The 19,560-nt window shown below is 40.9% G+C and overlaps 1 protein-coding gene across 2 annotated transcripts in view; it reads right to left on the minus strand.

The window, feature by feature from the left end:
• Positions 1-19,560, minus strand: part of CYP7B1 (cytochrome P450 family 7 subfamily B member 1) — a 187,308-nt gene that overhangs the window by 82,944 nt on the left and 84,804 nt on the right. Inside the window, exon 1 of one of the 2 annotated variants that reach the window (XM_068525528.1) lies at positions 18,254-18,275. The exons of the other annotated variant lie outside the window; for it this stretch is intronic. The gene's annotated coding sequence lies outside the window, so the exon portion shown is untranslated. Of the gene's footprint in view, positions 1-18,253; positions 18,276-19,560 lie in introns of those variants that run through there. 2 annotated transcript variants of the gene reach the window in all.

The raw sequence follows: 19,560 nt of genomic DNA on the forward strand, positions 1-19,560 counted from the left end.
CAAAAAGAAAAAGAAAATCCCAATTTTTTTTTCAGTGGAAACTAACTGGAGAAAAGCAGAGTGATTGGGTCAGTCTTACCCTTAAATATGATTTTTAAAACATTTGTGGACCCAAATGATTAGAGGGTAAAATAGCAACGAAAACACCTCCAATAATCTAGGGGAAGAAACCCTTACTCTTCTTTTTTGCACATTATTTTCCAGTGGGAAATGCAATCATAATTTCAGCACGACTTCATATTCTCTGGGCCTGATTCCTCATTCGGTCAGTTACTCACTCCGCAAACGTCCACCGATTGCAAGTCTTGTATGTACCATACACCATAGCTGGTGGTGGGGGAAAGAAGCTGAAATGACAAGGTTCTCCTTCTGAGGTAGCCGGCCTCCAAGATGCCCCCCGTGAACGGCACCTCCCGGTGTTCACAGCCTCCGGTAGTCCTCTCCACACACTCCCAGACTAGGATGGGTTCGTGTGACAAATACACGGGAGAAGTGAAGGTATGTGACGTTCAAGAACAGGTCATAAAAGACTGGTTGCTATTCTGGGTTCTCTCTCTCTCTCCCCCTCTCTCTTCAGACCACTTGTTCTGGGAAGCAAGCCGCCATGTTGCACAGGCCTGCACGCTGAGCAGCTTGATCTCTAGCCAACACCCAGCGAGGAATTAAGGTCTGCTAACAGTCATGTGAGCAGATTTTTCAGCCTCAGTCAAATCTTGAGATGGCTGCAGCCCCAGTCAATATTGTGACTGCCACCTCACTAGAGACCCTGAGCGAGAACCAGCTGGCTAAGCCACTCCCAGATCCCAAACCTCGAAACTGAGAGAATAAATTGGGGGGGGGGGTGCGGAGGGAACTTATTATACAACAATGAATAACTAATACATGTTTGGAATAGATGGTCCAATGTATAAGTATAGCACTGAGTTGTGGCCAAAGTAGAAGCATAGCATGAGCAAGTAATTAATTTATTATAATGGATAATTTGGCTGGGCTATGGTGCCCAGTTGCTTGGCCAAACACTAGTTTAGATGTTGATGTAAAGGTATTGGTGGATGTGATTAGCATGTACAGTAAGTTGATTTTAAGTAAAGCAGATGACCTGCCATAATGTGGGTGGGCCTCATCCAATCAGTTGAAGGCTTTAATATCAAAACTGATTTCCCGAGGAAGAAGCAATTCTGCCTCAAGACTGCAACACAGAAACTCTGTCTGGGTTTCCTGCCTACTCGCCTGCTGTATGGATTTTGGACTTAAGGCTGTGACATCAACTCTTACAGCCCTGCAAATTTCAGACTTGCCAGCTCCATAATCACATGAGTCTTAAATTCCTTAAAAGTTCTTTCTCTCAGATACGTGTGTATACACACACACACACACGCCCCTATATATAAAATATATATATTCTGTATATATATATAGAATATTATATATATTATCTATAGCATATTACATGTTATAATATTATATTATATATTCTCTATATATATTCTATATAAATATATATATATATATTCTATTGGTCTATTGGTTCTGTTTCTCTGGAGGACCCTGAATAATACAAATACTAAGAGAAAAGCCCAGTAGAGTCCTCACTGGAGTAGCAGAGGAAAGCTTTTTACAGAACATAACGTCTGAGCTGTGCATTTGAGGATGGGTCAGCTTCCGTTAGGGAGTGAAAGGGAAGAGATGAGAGGCCAGGCAGAGGGGATGGCAGAAGTCGCTCATCAGCTCCAGATTAACAGAGCCCAGTCTGTCTGGGATGGTGGAAGACAAAGCTGGAGAAGAAGCGGGATAAGCCAGGTTGTGAAGCATCTGGAAAGCGAGGCTAAGCAGCCAACAGTCATCCTATAGGCCGAAGGGAGCAAGTGGGCGCTTTTAAAGTAGGGGGACTAACCAAAAGGCACCCACCTGCACACAAAACCCCAAATTCATTTTGGGTAGAAGCGTTGAGTGCATTTGGAGAGGTTAAGTTTAAGATGCTATTAGCCCTCTGACTGGAGATGTTACATGGGCAGTAGGATTAGGAGTCTGGCGTGCAGGGGGAGAGGTCCAGTCCGGAGATTCAGGCTTAGGTGTTTTCAGGGTGTAGGTGGTATCCATGGTTACCATGGAGCTGGGTAAGACCCCAAGCTGGGGCACGAGGAGAGAAGAGGAGGGTCTTCAAACCGAGCTCAAGGGGTTCCTGTGTTCAGAGGTACCCAGAGGTGGGGACGTAGGAAAGGAGACTGAGAAGAAGCAGCCAATGAAGTAGGAGCTGAACAAGGAAGCAGGAAGAGAAGAGTGTTTCAGGAGAAATCAGTGAGGCATAAGCTTGTTTCAGATATAAGTTCCCCCACCCCACCCAGCTCTCAGTGGTTGGAATGAGGAACGGAGCAAACAGTATCCGATCTCAGGGCCTTTGCACCTGCAGGTTCTTCTGTCTGGAATGCTGTTCGTCCAGACACCCCTGTGGTTCACTTCATTCCCGTTGCTGTTCAAATGTCACCTACTGAGAAAAGCTGCCCCTGACTCCTTACTTAAACACTCCTTCCACCACCATCAGTCTCTCTCCCCTGGTTACAGGATATGGTCTGGTCCACTAAAAGGGAAATCCCACGAGGACGGAGGGGGTCTGCTCAATGTCCTCAACGGTGCTTCCTCAGAGTCTAGAACAGTGACTGGCACAGGGTAGCATTCAACAAACCTTTGTCAAATAAATGCACGATTGAGCTTATACACTCCTCATTCCAAATACTGGGTATTCAAGAGACAACACAGCATAAGAGAGACAGAAGAACACGGTGGTTTAAAACAGGTGGTCCAGAAAAAAAAAAAAGAAGCAATCAGATATGTGAATCTAAACGCTGACTCACTGTGAATGGGACAACTACAAAGACTGATGTGGGTGTGTTATATTAGTGACTCAAATATAATGAATAAAATTCCAAACAAAACAAAGGTCAAATTTCCCTTGGCTTATACCTTTGCTATATTTCTGGAAAATTCTTAAAACTAGACGAAGATCACTTAGTGTCTGAGGTAGCTACTCTCTGGAGATGGCCCTCAGTGTTCCTCTCCTCCCTGTATGGGCAAGCTGTTTCTCACAAAAGGCGGAGTTTCTTTGTCCTCACCTTAAGTCTGGATGGGTCTTTACCAATAGAAAGCAGCCCAAGTGGTGTTCTGGGACTTCTAAGCCCAAGCCTGAAGAGTACTGGCAGCTTCCACTTGCAACCTTTTGGAAGCTACTATGTTATGAGAGCCCAGCCATGTGAAGAGGCCACATGAAGGAGGTCTGAGGTGCTCAACCTGACAGCTCCAGATCATCTCCCACCCAAGTTTCAGCAGTGTGAGTGAGCCATCTTGGATGTTCAAGCCCAGGTGAGCCCAGCTGACTGCAGCAACAGTCAATGTCACCTGGAACAGAACTGCCCAGTTGAGCCAGTCATCTCACAGGATCTTAGGAAATAATAAACTTCTCTTATTTTAAGCCGCTAAAAAACAAACAAAAAAACGGAACTGGTGGTCCAGAACCATACGGCCTCACTTGTTGTGTGAGGCTGAGCAAGTTACTTGCGATCTCCTTTTGCTTCAGCTTCCTCATCTGTAAAATGGGGACGATGGTAATATCTACTATTGATTGTAATGAGAATTAAATGAATTCACATTTTTAAAGGGCTTACCAAAATGCCTGGTACATAATAAACATGTTGTAAGGCTTTAAATAAATAATTTAATAGAGTCTCAAAGCAGTAGAAATAATGCTAAGATGTAATTTATTACAGAATTCAAACAAGATAAAGAGATCTATTTTTTAAAATATGTAAGGTCATAATCAGCATTCAAAAATTTCTTCCAAGTTCAGAGATGATCTCACCCAAAAGTATCTATGAATGCCATCTTCCCAAGCAGTTACCAGCAGGTACATAGAAGGTGCTTAATAAATGTTTGGTGATGGTTTGAATTAAAGCCTGCCTTAATTTTTGGTCTCCTGAATAATTCAGAAATGCATAATAATACCAAACAACTCTACTTCCCAGACATTTCTCTAAAAAAGATATTCACACAGGAAAATAAGCACATGAAAAGATGCTCAACATCACTGGTCATTAGAGACATGAAAATCGAAACCACAATGACATACCACCTCACACTTACTAAAATGGCTGTAAAATGGTACAACCACTGTGCGAAATAGCCTGGCAGGTCCTCAAAAAGTTAAACACAGAGTTATCATATGACCCAGCAGTTCCACTCCTAGGTACCACCACGGGAAACAAAAACATATATCCACACAAAAACTTGCACACAAATGGTCATATCAGCATTATTCATAATCGCCAAAAAGTGGAACCCAAATGTCTATCAACTGATGAATGGATAAACATATATGGTATATCCACACAATGGAATATTATTCAGCCATAAAAAGGAATGAAGTACAGTTATATGCCAAGATACAGATGGACCTTGAAAACATTATGCTAAGTGAAAGAAGCCAGACACAAAAGGCCACGTACTGTACGATGCAAAATTTCCAGAACAGGCAAATCCGTAGAGACAGAAAATAGATTAGTGATTACCTGGGGATGAGGGGAGAGAAGAATGGGGAGTAGCTAACAAGCTATTTTTTGGAGGTAATGAAAATGTTCCAGAATCAGGTAGTGGTGATGGTTGCACAGTCTTGTGAATATACTGAAAACTGTACACTTTTAAAAGGTGAATGTTACGGTGTGTAAATTATATCTCAATTAAAAAAAAAAATAAACGTACCACCCCAAAAAATTCGATAGCATCTAAAAGTATGTGGCACATAACAGATGCTCAAGAAATGTACATTTTTCTTTAAAAAAATTAGTCCTTGGATAATTCAAAGTTTCTTCAAGTATTTTCCATGTGTACATTTTCACTCCGTATAGCTGGGAAAACAGCTCCACCTGCTTTCAACACTGTGGAAAGAGTAATAAATAATAAAAGCCAGACTCGTTCATTGCAGGTCTTTTCCCTAGATAAAAATCTCTCTCTTGCATTCCAGTGGATTTACCCTAGGTTGCCTGTAAGATTCTCTTCAGTATGAGCTCACTAAAGCTGCGAGCACAGGGGACGGAGACAGGGTATCCTGCAGGTCACGCTGCCCTTCCCAGCCATCTCCTGGGTTTGCAGAGTTCCCTCAGCCTATATCGCAACACAGACAAGTGCATTTAGTACCAAATAATTATACTCAGCTGTTGTTCCTATGCTCTCAGCTCCTATCATCAGCATAAAACTCATTTCCCGACTCAGTGACAGCCATGGTGATAACATAGATGCCTGTGCCCATAAAACCCCAGATTCAAGCTGGATCACGGTACCTGTGACAGTGTCACGGCAGCTCCTGCAAGAGCACTCCCTGCCCCTCCTCTGGCACCTCCCCAAGCAAAGCTTTAGAGATGGGGGCTAACATGGCTACAATTAATATGTAAAAAGCATTGAAAACTAGCTTTTTGTGAAGCTTTTCCATTTGCTAGGACCTTTCTTTCCTTCCTCCCTTCCTTTTTTTTTTTTTAAATTCACCCATTTATTTAGCAATAAATATCGATTACATATAGACTACATGTCAGACATAACGCTGGATGCTGAGGATACACTGAATGAAAGAGACACACCTATGACCTATGACGAGTTTACACTTCATTTTACACTAAAATGCACAACTCCCAGGAAGCTCTCAGGAGTCCAACTTTTGCTGAAGTGCAAGTTTCTGGGGTTCTGGTTTTCTAGGCACTGGGTGCTAAAAAGGTGTTGACTTAAAAATAGATTTTGAGATGTTTGTCATTAAGTTTAAATAGCCTTTCATTTTTTTCCTAGTATTAACTTGGTTTTATAAAATATAGCTGTGCAAATGTTTTTACCTTTAAAAGTATTCTTATTTGTTTCCAAATATATTACATACTTTTTGAGATAAATGCTTTATAATATGTATGAACATCAAACTTTAAAATATAAGGTATATTTATAACGTCTTCCTGGTACTCGTTATTTAAAGAAATAATGAAGTAAACACATAAATTCAAAATACTCATAAGTGAATGGTAAATTCAATTTTATTTCTAGGCTTTCCTTAGACATATTAGTAAGTGAATTCCTTCACAATGCACCCACACACGTTGTCCCTACTTTCTTGACAGGAACCACAAGGACTTGTCTTCTATACTGACATTTGCAGACATATATCCGGAGACATTAGTATCCCCCAAATCATAAAAAGCATAATATTGTACTTTCCCCTTTTGGCACTATTATTTATTAATTAAATCAGTCCGTGTTGAACTATCCATTGTCTCTATTGATTACACACAGCTCCAAACTGGCTAATAGTCCAGCAAAAAAATTATCTGATTCTGGGTTTCAAGCAGTATCTCCACTCTGGAAAATGCCTCAAATACATTTTAGCTGTGTACTTACGACATTAAATATACATTCCCTTCATAAATAAGAAGAAATGTATTGTGATGTAATACCCTTTTTTTCTAACTCTAAAAGAATGGCCCAACACTACATATTCTTGAAAATAAAACCAACTATTTGACGCCATCAAGTTTCCCATGTTTATGATACAATGCTCTATTTAAAAAGTAATGAACTGACACTGATGAAAGAAATTAAAGATGATACAAACAGATGGAGAGATATACCATGTTCTTGGATTGGAAGAATCAACATTGTGAAAATGACTCTACGACCCAAAGCAATCTACAGATTCAATGCAATCCCTATCAAACTACCAATGGCATTTTTCACAGAACTAGAACAAAAAATTTCACAACTTGTATGGAAACACAAAAGATCCCAAATAGCCAAAGCAATCTTGAGAAAGAAAAACGGAGCTGGAAGAGTCAGGCTCCCTGACTTCAGACTATACTACAAAGCTACAGTAATCAAGAGAGTATGATACTGGCCCAAAAACAGAAATATAGATCAGTGGAACAGGATAGAAAGCCCAGAGATAAACACGCACATATGGTCACCTTATCTTTGATAAAGGAGGCAAGAATATACAATGGAGAAAAGACAGCCTCTTCAATAAGTGGTGCTGGGAAAACTGGACAGCTATACGTAAAAGAATGAAATTAGAACACTCCCTAACACCATACACAAAAACAAACTCCAAATGGATTAAAGACCTAAATGTAAGCCTAGACACTATAAAACTTTTAGAGGAAAACACAGGCAGAACACTCTATGACATGAATCACAGCAAGATCCTTTTTGACTCACCTCCTAGAGAAATGGAAATAAAAACAAAAATAAACAAATGTGACCTAATGAAACTTAAAAGCTTTTGCACAGCAAAGGAAGCCATAAATAAGACGAAAAGACAACCCTCAGAATGGGAGAAAATATTTGCAAATGAAGCAACTGACAAAGGATTAATCTCCAAAATTTACAAACAGCTCATGCAGCTCAATATCAAAAAAACAAACAACCCAATCCAAAAATGGGCAGAAGACCTAAATAGACATTTCTCCAAAGAAGATATACAGGTTGTCAACAAACACATGAAAGGATGCTCAACATCACTAATCATTAGAGAAACGCAAATCAAAACTACAGTGAGGTATCACCTCACACCAGTCAGAATGGCCATCATCCAAAAATCTACAAACAATAAATGCCGGAGAGAGTGTGGAGAAAAGGGAACCCTCTTGCCCTGTTGGTGGGAATGTAAACTGATACAGCCACTATGGAGAACAGTATGGAGGTTCCTTTAAAAACTAAAAATAGAACTACCATACGACACAGCAATCCCACTATTGGGCATACCCTGAGAAAACCATAATTTAAAAAGAGTCATGTACCACAATGGTCATTGCAGCTCTATTTACAATAGCCAGGACGTGGAAGCAACCTAAGTGTCCATGGACAGATGAATGGATAAAGAAGGTGTGGCACATATATACAATGGAATATTACTCAGCCATAAAAAGAAATGAAATTGAGTTATTTGTAGTGAGGTGGATGGACCTAGAGTCTGTCATACAGAGTGAGGTAAGTCAGAAAGAGAAAAACAAATACAGTATGCTAACACATATATATGGAATCTAAAAAAAAAAAGGTTCTGATGAACTTAGGGGCAGGACAGGAATAAAGACGCAGATGTAGAGAATGGACTTGAGGACACGGGGAGGGGGAAGGGTAAGCTGGGACGAAGTGAGAGAGTGGCATGGACATATATACACTACCAAACGTAAAGTAGATAGCTAGTGGGAAGCAGCCGCATAGCACAGGGAGATCAGCTCGGTGCTTTGTGACCACCTAGAGGGGTGGGACAGGGAGGGAGGGAGGGAGACGCAAGAGGGAGGAGATATGGGGATATATGTATATGTATAGCTGATTCACTTTGTTATAAAGCAGAAACTAACACACCACTGTAAAGCAATTATACTCCAATAAAGATGTTAAAAAAAAAAGTAATGAAGTAACCCAGATGCTGTATATTTGGGGGGGGGGGGATAGACAGCCACTCTTATTCACAGCCTACTTTTAACTCAAGAAATTCTAAGGCCCTTGTAATCTGTAATCCCGTTTTCTGCTTCGAAAATACTGGTCAAAGACACACACACACCCCCAAAAGAATTATTCTTTCCCAGATGTGAAGGAGTAACACACATTTTCAATAACATATATACGTTGAGCTGTGGTTGAAGAAATATTTGAGACCTGTTGTATTCAAAAAAGAATGTGGAAAATACATTTTGGAAATTGAAGAGATTGTCCATGGCAGGCTTATGCTTCTCCTTTAGCTGGAACTACTTTTCCCGTTCATTCCACTGTGGGTTGTGGAAAGAAATATCCCCAGGCGTTCTCTTTCTGCCAGGACATTTTTGTGGTTTAAACATGCACATAAGCAATTAGTTTTATGCCTTCCAGTAAGAAATGGAACTGAATACTCACAGTATGAAGGGACTGCACATGTGCCACTTTGCACGGAACCCACCACGCCATCCCCCCTCCTCGTTTTATGAACAGTTCAGTGCTGTGGGATGGAGCGACTCCTGGGATAAACACTGTTCAGGGGTGGAGGTGGAGGCAGCTTAACCACAATAGTGAGAAGAGTCACGTAAACAGCTTAAGTATTATTTAAACATTCTACAGAAACATCCATAGCTTTATGGCAACATCGAAAGCCTAAATTGACGTAAACATTTCTCAAAGTTGTATTCTTTACCCAAAAGTATACATTTCCTCATTTATCCACACAAATGCAACCATTAACTAGGTAATAGAGTTTAGAGAAGCTAAGTTGGCTTGGGGACCACAGCAGAAAATGACATATCAGCTCTCCCTAAAGCTCTGAAATAAAGGACAGGAGAAGAGAAGCCAAATGAATATTCACTCCTTCTATTTTCACTCCTGTCCACTGTCAAAGGTTCCAGACTACCAGGAAAGCAGGAAACCCACTGGCACATGCATCCAACATAGGTAAAAGCGGGCACCAGTACAAGCATACAGTCGTGATGGCAGCTGGGGTGGGGGGATGCTGGTGGTCCGAGGTGGGATGGGAATGACCTCCAAAGTCCTTTCCAAGTCTACATGCAATAGGCTAGTTTCTGCTCACCTCTGTGTCCCAAGTGCCTGAGACAACCTGGGTGTATAAAGGAACGCATTCGGGGAAATGGGAATGGCAGAGCAAGTACCTTCCACCTCAACCTTGTCAGCCTGAGGAACTAACAAGTCTGTGTCCAGGACAGCAGCCTTGGGCTCATCAGAGCATCGAGGATAACAGGTGCCGATTCCTCCCCCAGCCCAGCCTCTCCCACCTGCAGGGGAGTTAAGTCATGGTCGCAGGCCTCCTGCTTCATAACTGTTAGATCAGGGGGCCCACCCCGCTCACAACTCCTCAATACCGACCGTGCTTATCACAGAGTTTCTGGGAATACCCGCAGGGCTGTACTTTCTAACAAAGGTGTTTATACTGGAAGGTGCAGAGTGCTGATATCTAGATTCTATCTCAAAGCGCTGAAACCAATCAGCATTAACCATGTGTCCTCTGTGGGCAAAACATTATTAGAAAAGAAATTCACAGGTGCACTAAGGAGACAGACTCATGGAAAGGAATACCCAGTACACTGACAATTGGTGCCTGCCCAGAACAGCCCCAAGACTATCCACCTTCCATTGCTCCTGATTCCATTCTCATGAAGCAGCCTCTGTAAGAGCAACGTGGCATGCTAGCACTTGTGTCCCTGAAAGGGTCCATCTCCAGCGAGAACCAGGCCCCGGAGCAGAGGGACGGAGCCAGGCCCGTGCTCTGGCCTGCCAGCTGCTTCCCTCAGCACTGCTAGCTCAGTCGTCTGTAACAGCAACAGAAACTGGCCAGAGACATTTCAAAGAACGTCTCAGAGGAGCGCAGCGAGAGCAGAAGCGGCATCACAGTGGTCTGAGTGGATGCAGCCATAGCTGTGGAAAGGCAAAAATAAACTCAAGCTGCTTTTCTACGACTTTCTCTGACGCCTTCAAAGGGAGCAGAAGAGGGGAGAAAGTCTGCTGAAGCCATTCTGTGCGTTGTCACTATCTGCAATTTTCACGAGCAGGGACCCAGACTATCTTTTCACTGCCTCTCTACGCAGCACAAAGCACTGGGCCTGGTTCATGACAGGTGCTCAATAAATATGTGAATGGATGGATCGATGAGTAAAATAAATGAGGGTCCCTAATTCTCCTAACCTGTTCTCGAGCCACAAATGACTCCTCCAGGGGCTAATGCAGACCCTTCCAGTTTACTAAGGTGAAAAGCGCTTTTCCATTTTTCCATTTCCAGCACTTCGTATTTAGATTCAAATTGTCCAGACCCATCTCCCCTGGGATTGAAGGAGAGGATCAGGACTAGGTCCTGCCAAGTGCCACAGCCTTGAGACCACCTGCTTCTTTGCTCTCAGGGCAACGACCTTCTCTTCTCATTTGCAATCCCTGTTCTCCAGAGGAAGCCCCATTAGGACCATTTATGCAACATAACCAGGACGATAAAGTACTGTCATGCAGAAATCTGAGAGCGTGGCTAGAGGGAGTGTCAAGGGCCCAGGCATGGGTGTACCTGCATGCATGTGTGTGTGTGGGTATATGTGTGTGGGGGGCACGCGCGCATGTGTGTGTGTGTGTGTGTGTGTGTGTTGGCCCTGAGCCTTCAGAGGCAGGGTTCCCTTTTACCCGGCCCTTCAAGCTCAGGGCCACAGCAATGCTTAGGTAGCACCACTAGACAAGGAGGATAATTCTCAGAGATGGCATTTAAAGAATACTTTCATCTATGTTTGAAAACAAGAATTGTACACCTGTAGCATATAATGTTGTACAGCAACTATACTTCAGTTTTAAAAAACCCCAAAACAGAAAAAAAAAACCCAAACAAGAATAAAAATCATTGTACACTTAAAGTTATGGGTGAGTTATGGGAGTGGGACGAGAAAGGACCATAAAATATACACGGAATGGGTTAACAGTGAGCTTAGAATGTATATTTCAAGAGAGTTCAAGAAAATAAATGTTTAAGAAAAATGAATAATGCCACACACACATACATATACACATACATATATACACACACATATATACACACACACACATTTGTGTGTGCACACATGCCTGATGGCCTCCTAGGCCCATTAGCTAGTTAACCTGGTCCTCCCAGGAATCCTGTGAGGAAGACAGAGAGTAACAGTCTTCCCATCTTAAGAAGAGAAAACTGAGGTCAAAGTGACCTGCTTAAGGCCAGATGGCCAGTGAATAGTGACAAACTGATAACCGGCTCTCTTGCTCCCTAGTCCAGCGTGTTTACTTAGTTAATCTCTCCTCAGTGTGCGTTGAGGCTTGGGAGACAGAATTACCATCAGCCCTCTTCCAAAAGGGCAACTAAAAAGCAAGAGAGAAATAAGGCAATGTGTTCAAGTCTATTATTTTACTAAGCTCTCCAGATTCTTTACCTATTGAATATTTCATGAACATGAAGACGTCCTTTAATTGCTTCATTCCTGCCCCAAATTCAAAGACAAAAATAATTTAATTTTGAACCTTTTGTAGTATGAGCTGATTAGAAAATATCATCGGCAACAAACTTTTAATTACATGCTTAGGGTCAAACATTTGAAACCTTATTTTCATTAAACTGGTACTGCCATCAACTCTGCTTTTTAATTTTTAATACAGCTCCTTTTCTATTTATCCCAACCCTATATTCAGCTCAGGAGCAAAATCTTCCAACTCCTCCCTTGCTCTGGACAAGGGTGAATAAGTGAGTTCTGTGAAGTTGCTGTTGTACGTTAGTTTGAAAGGCAATGCCGCCTATTCTCTGATTGGGTTGTCAGGAAGGTATGGAGATGCAGTGAAAAATACAAGGATGCTACTAGGCCTATGTACAGACCGTTGTCCGTGCTGGTCCACAGTGAGACACAGAACATGAGGGGAAGTGTTTAGAAACTCTCACAGCAATTTCACAGGGTAGTTTTATGTCTGATGACTATAATAATAAAAAATTAGGTAGTATTTCAAATGCTTTTTATTTCACTTTTCTGGTCATTTATTTTTATTGTATTTTACAGAAGTGCTGATCCACGACCAACTGGAAAAGGAATGAAAGAATGGGCCCACCACCCCAGGGAGTTTGAGAAGCACTGCACTGGGCAAATCCGCCAGCCCTTCTGAGTCAGGTTTTAGTTGAGAGGAATATAATGATTTCCTACAATATCAAAGATACCTATATCTCAATATGAGAACGTAAGTTAAATGTAACTTACGTTAAATATAAATATATATCCGTGATAACCACCTGCATTGTCAATTACCCCTTGTGTTGTGGTCCTCTGCCTTGTGCATACACGGATAGTGAGAAGCAAAATAACCCGGGAATAAACCAAATCAAAGGTCACTAACATGTAAGGTGGGATATTTAAGCAAAAGCCAAAGGGCCCTGCTGGAAGCCTGAAATTTTAAAAATTTGAACTCTCCTGACTAAAACCAGCCGCGCTGAGAAGGTAACACTGCCCCTGCCCTCCCTCTGCTTTCTGCAGCCGAGGTGAAGTAAGCAGGTGGTTTCAGCTCAGTTCCTCATTTATAAACCGGCTCAGCGAAAATACACACACAGAGCCACGTGTTTGGTGGTCTCAGAAGAGGGGCTAAGGACTGACCGGACATGAGAGACAATTACCCTCTCACCCTCCAAGGAAGTCCCCGCAGGTTAGGGGTGATAGATATCAGTAGGTCAGCATGAAAAATGCCAGCACAGCTGCTGCTCGTGTGGGGAGGGCCTGAGGGGGAAAGAGAAGGTTCTCACTTCCATATGACTTCTCTCACCCGCACTAAAACGGACTTAAGAAAACAAGTGATCACGTTATCACTAATATATGTTCTTGAATCCCTCATGGTCCTTCAGATTCTAAATCTCTGTTATCTGGAGGAAGCATTTTAAGTTATCACCTTTGAAAGTTGTGCTTTCTTTTAAAGAGCAAAATAAAATAGGAAAAAATCCGTTGGGGGGCTGTAAAATAATGGACCTGATGAAACTGAGTTCGATTATTTTGTATTTTTATTATTTTGTATGACATTTTGCATGCATACGATTTCTGGGTAGACAATGGATGTATTACCAACCCTCTAATACAGCCTGTGTTTCCTGTTCTCATGGGTTTCTTGGGCATTCGTGACAATGTGGACTCCCTCTAGTGGCCAAAGTAATATATGTAAATGCACAGGTTTGCTGACAAAAAAGGTTTATCTTTTGTAAACCTGGATGTTCTCAAAAGAAAATAATTTTTTGTACAATTACTTTTGGAAGTACTTCAAATGAAGTAGTTATATATAAATCTAAGAAAATGTAAAATGTAGATTTTATTCTTAAATTATTAAGTGTATATGGTAAATGCTATATTTAGCTTATCATTCTTATAATTGACTAGACATGAATTCATCCTTCTGACTTTATAATGTTAAATGTTCAGCATAAAGAAGACTCATTATGAAATTTATTAATAAAGCCATGATTATTCTTTACCAATACCAGCGCTTAGTATTTAGGTGATTGAATTTCCACAGACAGATTATTTCCAAACCAGATATGAGGTCATTCAGCAGAATCATGATAATCTGATGTCTTCAATGAAGGCTTTATTTTACATAACAAACATGTATCCTTTAAGGTGAAATTACAGATTCCTAAAATACTAGAATTGAAAGTTCTGATTAAAGGAGATAATATATTTGGAAATGCTATAAACTGCAAAGTAACAATTTGGATATAAATGATTATTTTTGCCATCTAATCCTAAGACTTTGTTTTATCGGTGAAATATAAAAACCTCAGTACCAGAGGGCTCAAATGACTTGCTCTTGGGTCACTGAACTAGTGAAGCAGAAGAGGGAGCTGGAATCTGGGTACCACGACTCTCTCTATCTTTTCGGACCACATATGACTGAGGAGAAATAATCCTAGTTTTACCAGCATCCTTCCTTTAAGTTTGCATCTTTGCACAGACTTGTGACTATAATGTATGCAGACTGATTCCCACATGACAGAGTCTCTTTCCTTTGGACATATCACTTATACTTTTTTACATTTTATCGATTATTTAAGCATTTTTAGAAGCATTTGCTAACTGACAGAACAAACTCCTAGGGAAGTTCTTTGATGGAATGAAGATGAAAAATAAGTAATTAATAATAACAGTAATATATGCAGATTCCTGGTCCAAGTGATCTCTTCATTACTATGGACTTAAGAGTTAAACTCTGAGTTTCCTATAGATTTCTGGGATTTGGGGAAGAAGAAATGATGCCAAATTAGTAAAAGTACTTTGAAAATTTTGGTAAATGCTATAAAAACAAATTCTTGTTTTAGTTAGTCAAAGTTAAATCACACAGAAAAAAAAATAGATTTCATCTAAGGCTATAGTTTCCTGGAAGATGAAGACAAACAGGAGGAAATCAACAATCCTTTCAGGAAATAAATCAAAATAGAAGAAATTCACAAGTTCTCTCCACACACACACATGGAACAGCTGTGCTAGGTGCTGGAGAATGCACTATAAGTTCCTCCTGAGAGTTTTGGCATTTGATTTGGACTAGAATTAAAATCTTATTATAATCATAGCTGTGAACTATCATAATTATAGTCACATACAAAAAGAGTCATGAGTGGCCAATTCCTGGGGAAGGCCAAACGCATTGTGAAGCCTTGAGTCTTTTCTTGACATGAACATTTCTAAGCCCCCTTATCAATCCAGGTTGTAAGCTCTGAGAGACCAGGGCAGTGTGTCTGTCTAACCCACTTCTGTACGTCCAGCGCGTAGGATGGAGTCGGGCACAGGGTAGGCATCCTTACGTGTTTGCTGAATTTGAACTCCAGACTGGAGATCATCAGAGTCCCCCCGAAGGGTGAAGGGTTGAAAGACTGAACGAGGAGGATGGACATGTTTCACCGCCCTTGTAAACAGCAGGCATGCGATCGAACCACCAGCAGCCGGGGGAGGACATTCAGTTTGGGGCTTCGCTCTTCCGATGGGCGAACGTGGACCACGATTAGCAGTGCTTATCTAACGATTATGCAGCATCCCCCAACTGTCCCCTACATCCCAAGCTGGTGGATGAAAAATGCATGAGCTCTTAACCATGGGTAGAAATGTCCGAAGAGCAGACAACAGATATCAACACCGATTCTTCAGAGTTAATACGAACCAAACACACACAAAAACGAAAACAGTTTGCACGATTCACTTTTCATGCTTTAAAGGCTGACCGAGAGGGACAAGACGGTGCCGGCTTAGACTAGATGTCTTCACATATTACACTCATCGATGGTGACAATATTCTGGAAATCAAGAGTAGAATCACCTCGCTCCATGTCTCTGTGTCAAACAGAACGCCCAGCTCAAAAAATAAAAAGAGCTGAAGACACACAAAAATCCCACCAGTTTTCCAACGTTCCATGCTTTGGAATTTTTTTTTTTTTTTTTTTTAATTCTAACGCATTATGGGTGATAGAAGCTTCTTTTTACTGTCAGAGAGATCAAAGAGAGGCTGAGACAGACTCCATAAACAGATGCTGCCCAGTGACAAACCTGAAAGAAGCAGACAGTGAGGCCAGATGTTGGGGTGAACTTCGGTCTGCAGAGCACATGGGCATGGTGTTGATTTAGATGGTTGTTGGCAGAAGCTTTAGCTCCAGCAGCAGGGGGAAAAAACTCAACTATGGAATCCTTCCCTACCCTCTCTCTTCACTGGAAAACCTGAAACCACTGGTCAGTAGCACTGATGGCTGTCAAAGAAGTTGAAGTCACCACACCACCCTGCCAGTAGGTATCACATCAAAAAGGAGTTGGCTGCATGAACAAGACCATCTTCAGGCTGTGCCATTTTGCATCCCACTCAGCTTTCAACAGCTGTTTCTTGAGTGAATACAGACGCAAAATAATTATATGAAAAGAACAGCGTATTCAATCGGCGGGCCAATGTTTACATTTATCCCTTAGTCATAATGGGAGAGCAAACTAAGACAGACACTGACACCTGAAGAGCTAGTGGCCTGGCCCACAGGTCTAATTAGTGCCCAGTGGAAGTTCTCTTATATCAAACCATTAACTCCCAAGAAAGAGGAGAAAGTATTTTTTAATCAAGCAGAATTTCTCAAATCAGTACTGCGAGGAATATCTAATGGCATGTTACAGTTTTAAAGACTCCAATCACATTATGTGTTAATTCCCATCAGTCACTCAGTAGGAATTTAAAGGATGTTTCTAGTGACCCCAATGTTCTCATTATTGTAAACACTCCTAAATAAAACAAAGGATCTGTAATCTTAGCTTCTGACAGAATTTTAAATCCTAGCCACCATACAATCCTAAAACACATAAAGTAAAGAGAGCCCTGCTTTATAATATTAGATATGATTGAAGACCACACAGCTCTTCTGACGCTTTTAGACATTTTGTCACTTTACCTGGAGAAATATACACTGCTTATTCTGCATTGCCGCTGATGTCCAGCACTTGTCAAAACCTCTATCTGTCAAGGCCTTCACAAAGAGTTGCAAAATGACAGATCAGGATGTCTGAGTTGATGGAGCCCCAGGAAAAACGGAACAGATAGAAAATTCATGACTCTAAACTACATCAAAGTGACTTCTGTCAACATCATGTCAAAAGAACTGTTCATTTTTAGAGGTTTTTTTTTTTTTTAATTATATAAACACTTTTTTGAGTATGAGCTAAGTGTAATGAAAAAATTTTCCTGGTGTACAGTATGATCATCCAAATGCTCCAAAAATATACTTTAGATCATCCAGGAATATGGAAAATTCTAATAGTAGACACTGTCTGCCAGTTAAAACCAATGACATTCAAGAGAGATGTATGAAGATACTATCGGCTTAAAATAGGACAAACCATCTGGCCATAAAGGAACAAAAGTATATTTTTTGCATTTTTTTGGTCCCATCAAATTTCTACAACTGGATTAAATTTTATTCTTCTACAATCAGTTCTGATCCAATTTTTGCTTAGTGTGACAATTTTAAAACACGAATTCAGGGTTACTTTCCTAAACAGGTTTCCTAAAATATCTGGCATGATATTAATTTTTTAAAAAACCACTGCAAAACCCTCCTAATGCATAATTCCCTTAAATTATTGCTTTCAGAAGGAAGTAAAAAAAATAAATGGCTTATAATATGCAGTACTGCATACGCAGAACCACTCCATAATCACATTCAAAGCGTCATTCACCGAATGAAATATGAGTTGCATAAATCTGGAAATGACCACTCTCTCGTTTTAATTCCCAACACCTTTCAGGAAGGATGGCTGGCACCTGGTGCTGGAACCCAGGCAACTTGATTCCCCCTGCTCATGTGTCACTGAAATAAACAGGAGAAGCGACCTTGTGAAGCAGGGCCCTGGACTACGCAGTGTGTGCATATACAGAGCAGACAGGAGGGAAAATACATCTGATCCACCACACACACGCGCATGCACACATGTGCAGGGACATAGGTGTGCACACACGCATGCACCTGAAAGAGGAATCAGACGTACAACTTCCACAGTCACCATAATTGTCCACGACACGGTCGATCACTTATACTGCTCCATCCACCTCTCCCTTTAGCTAGGATTTAACAATCTCACACCAGTGCTTTCTCATAGCTACTCTTACAGAGACCATCTACAATCCTAATAGTAGTGGCTACCAATTTGGTACACTCGCCCAGTGGCAGAAAAAAAAAATCCATTATCTGTGACCAGAAAGGTTTGCTTACCTCCAGAATGACAAAAGAGCTCAAAAATAATGACCACCTCCAGTTTGGAGAGAAGACGCTCTCTTCAACATGGTCCCGTCGCATTCTGTCTAAATACATACGGGAAGTATCATCCATTAATACAAAAGTAGGACAAGATCCCCATTTCTTATCATAGGCAGAACTCAATATATCTTGGGTCCTACTTACGAAAAGATGTTTATTACCTGTGAGTGTTCAGAGGTTGGGCTTCACAGCAGTCGTGATTGGTAATAAGCCTCTTTTTCTCATTTACATTGATAGCAAGCATTAGTGAAGATATATGCATTTCACTTCATGGTTCAGAAAGAACAAAGTATATGTATATGTGATAGCAGTGGGTGGTTAATGAAATGGTCTGACAAACATAAGCTAATACATAATCATACCAGAATGTGAACCAGAACACCTGTTCCTGCTTTTGCAGACTTGCAATTCTTAAGGAAAAGTTACCATTCCCAAGGATGGAAGCCACTACTATTTAGACATCAATATGCTCTGAGGAAATTTTAGTCACTTTTTTGGTGGTTGCTGCAATCATGAAAAGGTGGCTATTTTAATGATATCAAATCTCTTTTGCTTGTGTCCTAAGAGTAATAAAAACTTCACACATGCATGAAGCTCCAGTAATTATTTTAAACTGCCTTCTGTTGTCCCCCTGAGGAACACGGTGGTATTTGTTTGATGCAGTTTAATTAGTGTCAGGGTAATTAATGCTATGCTAGCTACATGAGATCAAAACCCTTTCTTTGTAACACTCTGGTAACTAAGAACTAAGAAAAGGAAGAGGTTTGAAAACTTAGAGGCATGGTGTTAACCTGGGTTCACAAGTGAACCGAATTGCTCTTCTCTCCCTCCTGGCCTCGCCCAAATGGCAATATCAGTCCCTCCCAGGACAAGATCGGCCCGAAATGGGTTGCAACTCCCCTGTCAGGCAAAAGACCCGGTGGCTGCTATGGAATTAAATTCTTTTTTTATGGGTATAATCAAATTAACTAAAACATTCACGGTCACCAGGCACCTTTTTACCATAGTTTAATCCCTTAATAATGAAATAGTAAACTTCTGCACTGCCAGAGAACTAAAGTCCTTGCTACACAGGGTATGATCTTACCATGTGCCGATATATTTTTTCAAATAAAAGCATCATTTGGTTTAATGAATGAATGTGATTCTGCTTAAATGCCGGAATAAAATTTGCATTTAGTGGTAGGTATAGGTATTCTCTCTATTTGACAATGATGTTAACAGAGGAAGAACACTGATGGGCAAGGAGAGAAGTTAAATAC

This window comes from Eschrichtius robustus, chromosome 17 (assembly GCF_028021215.1).
Source record: "Eschrichtius robustus isolate mEscRob2 chromosome 17, mEscRob2.pri, whole genome shotgun sequence".
In the NCBI taxonomy this organism is placed as follows: Eukaryota; Metazoa; Chordata; class Mammalia; order Artiodactyla; family Eschrichtiidae; genus Eschrichtius; species Eschrichtius robustus.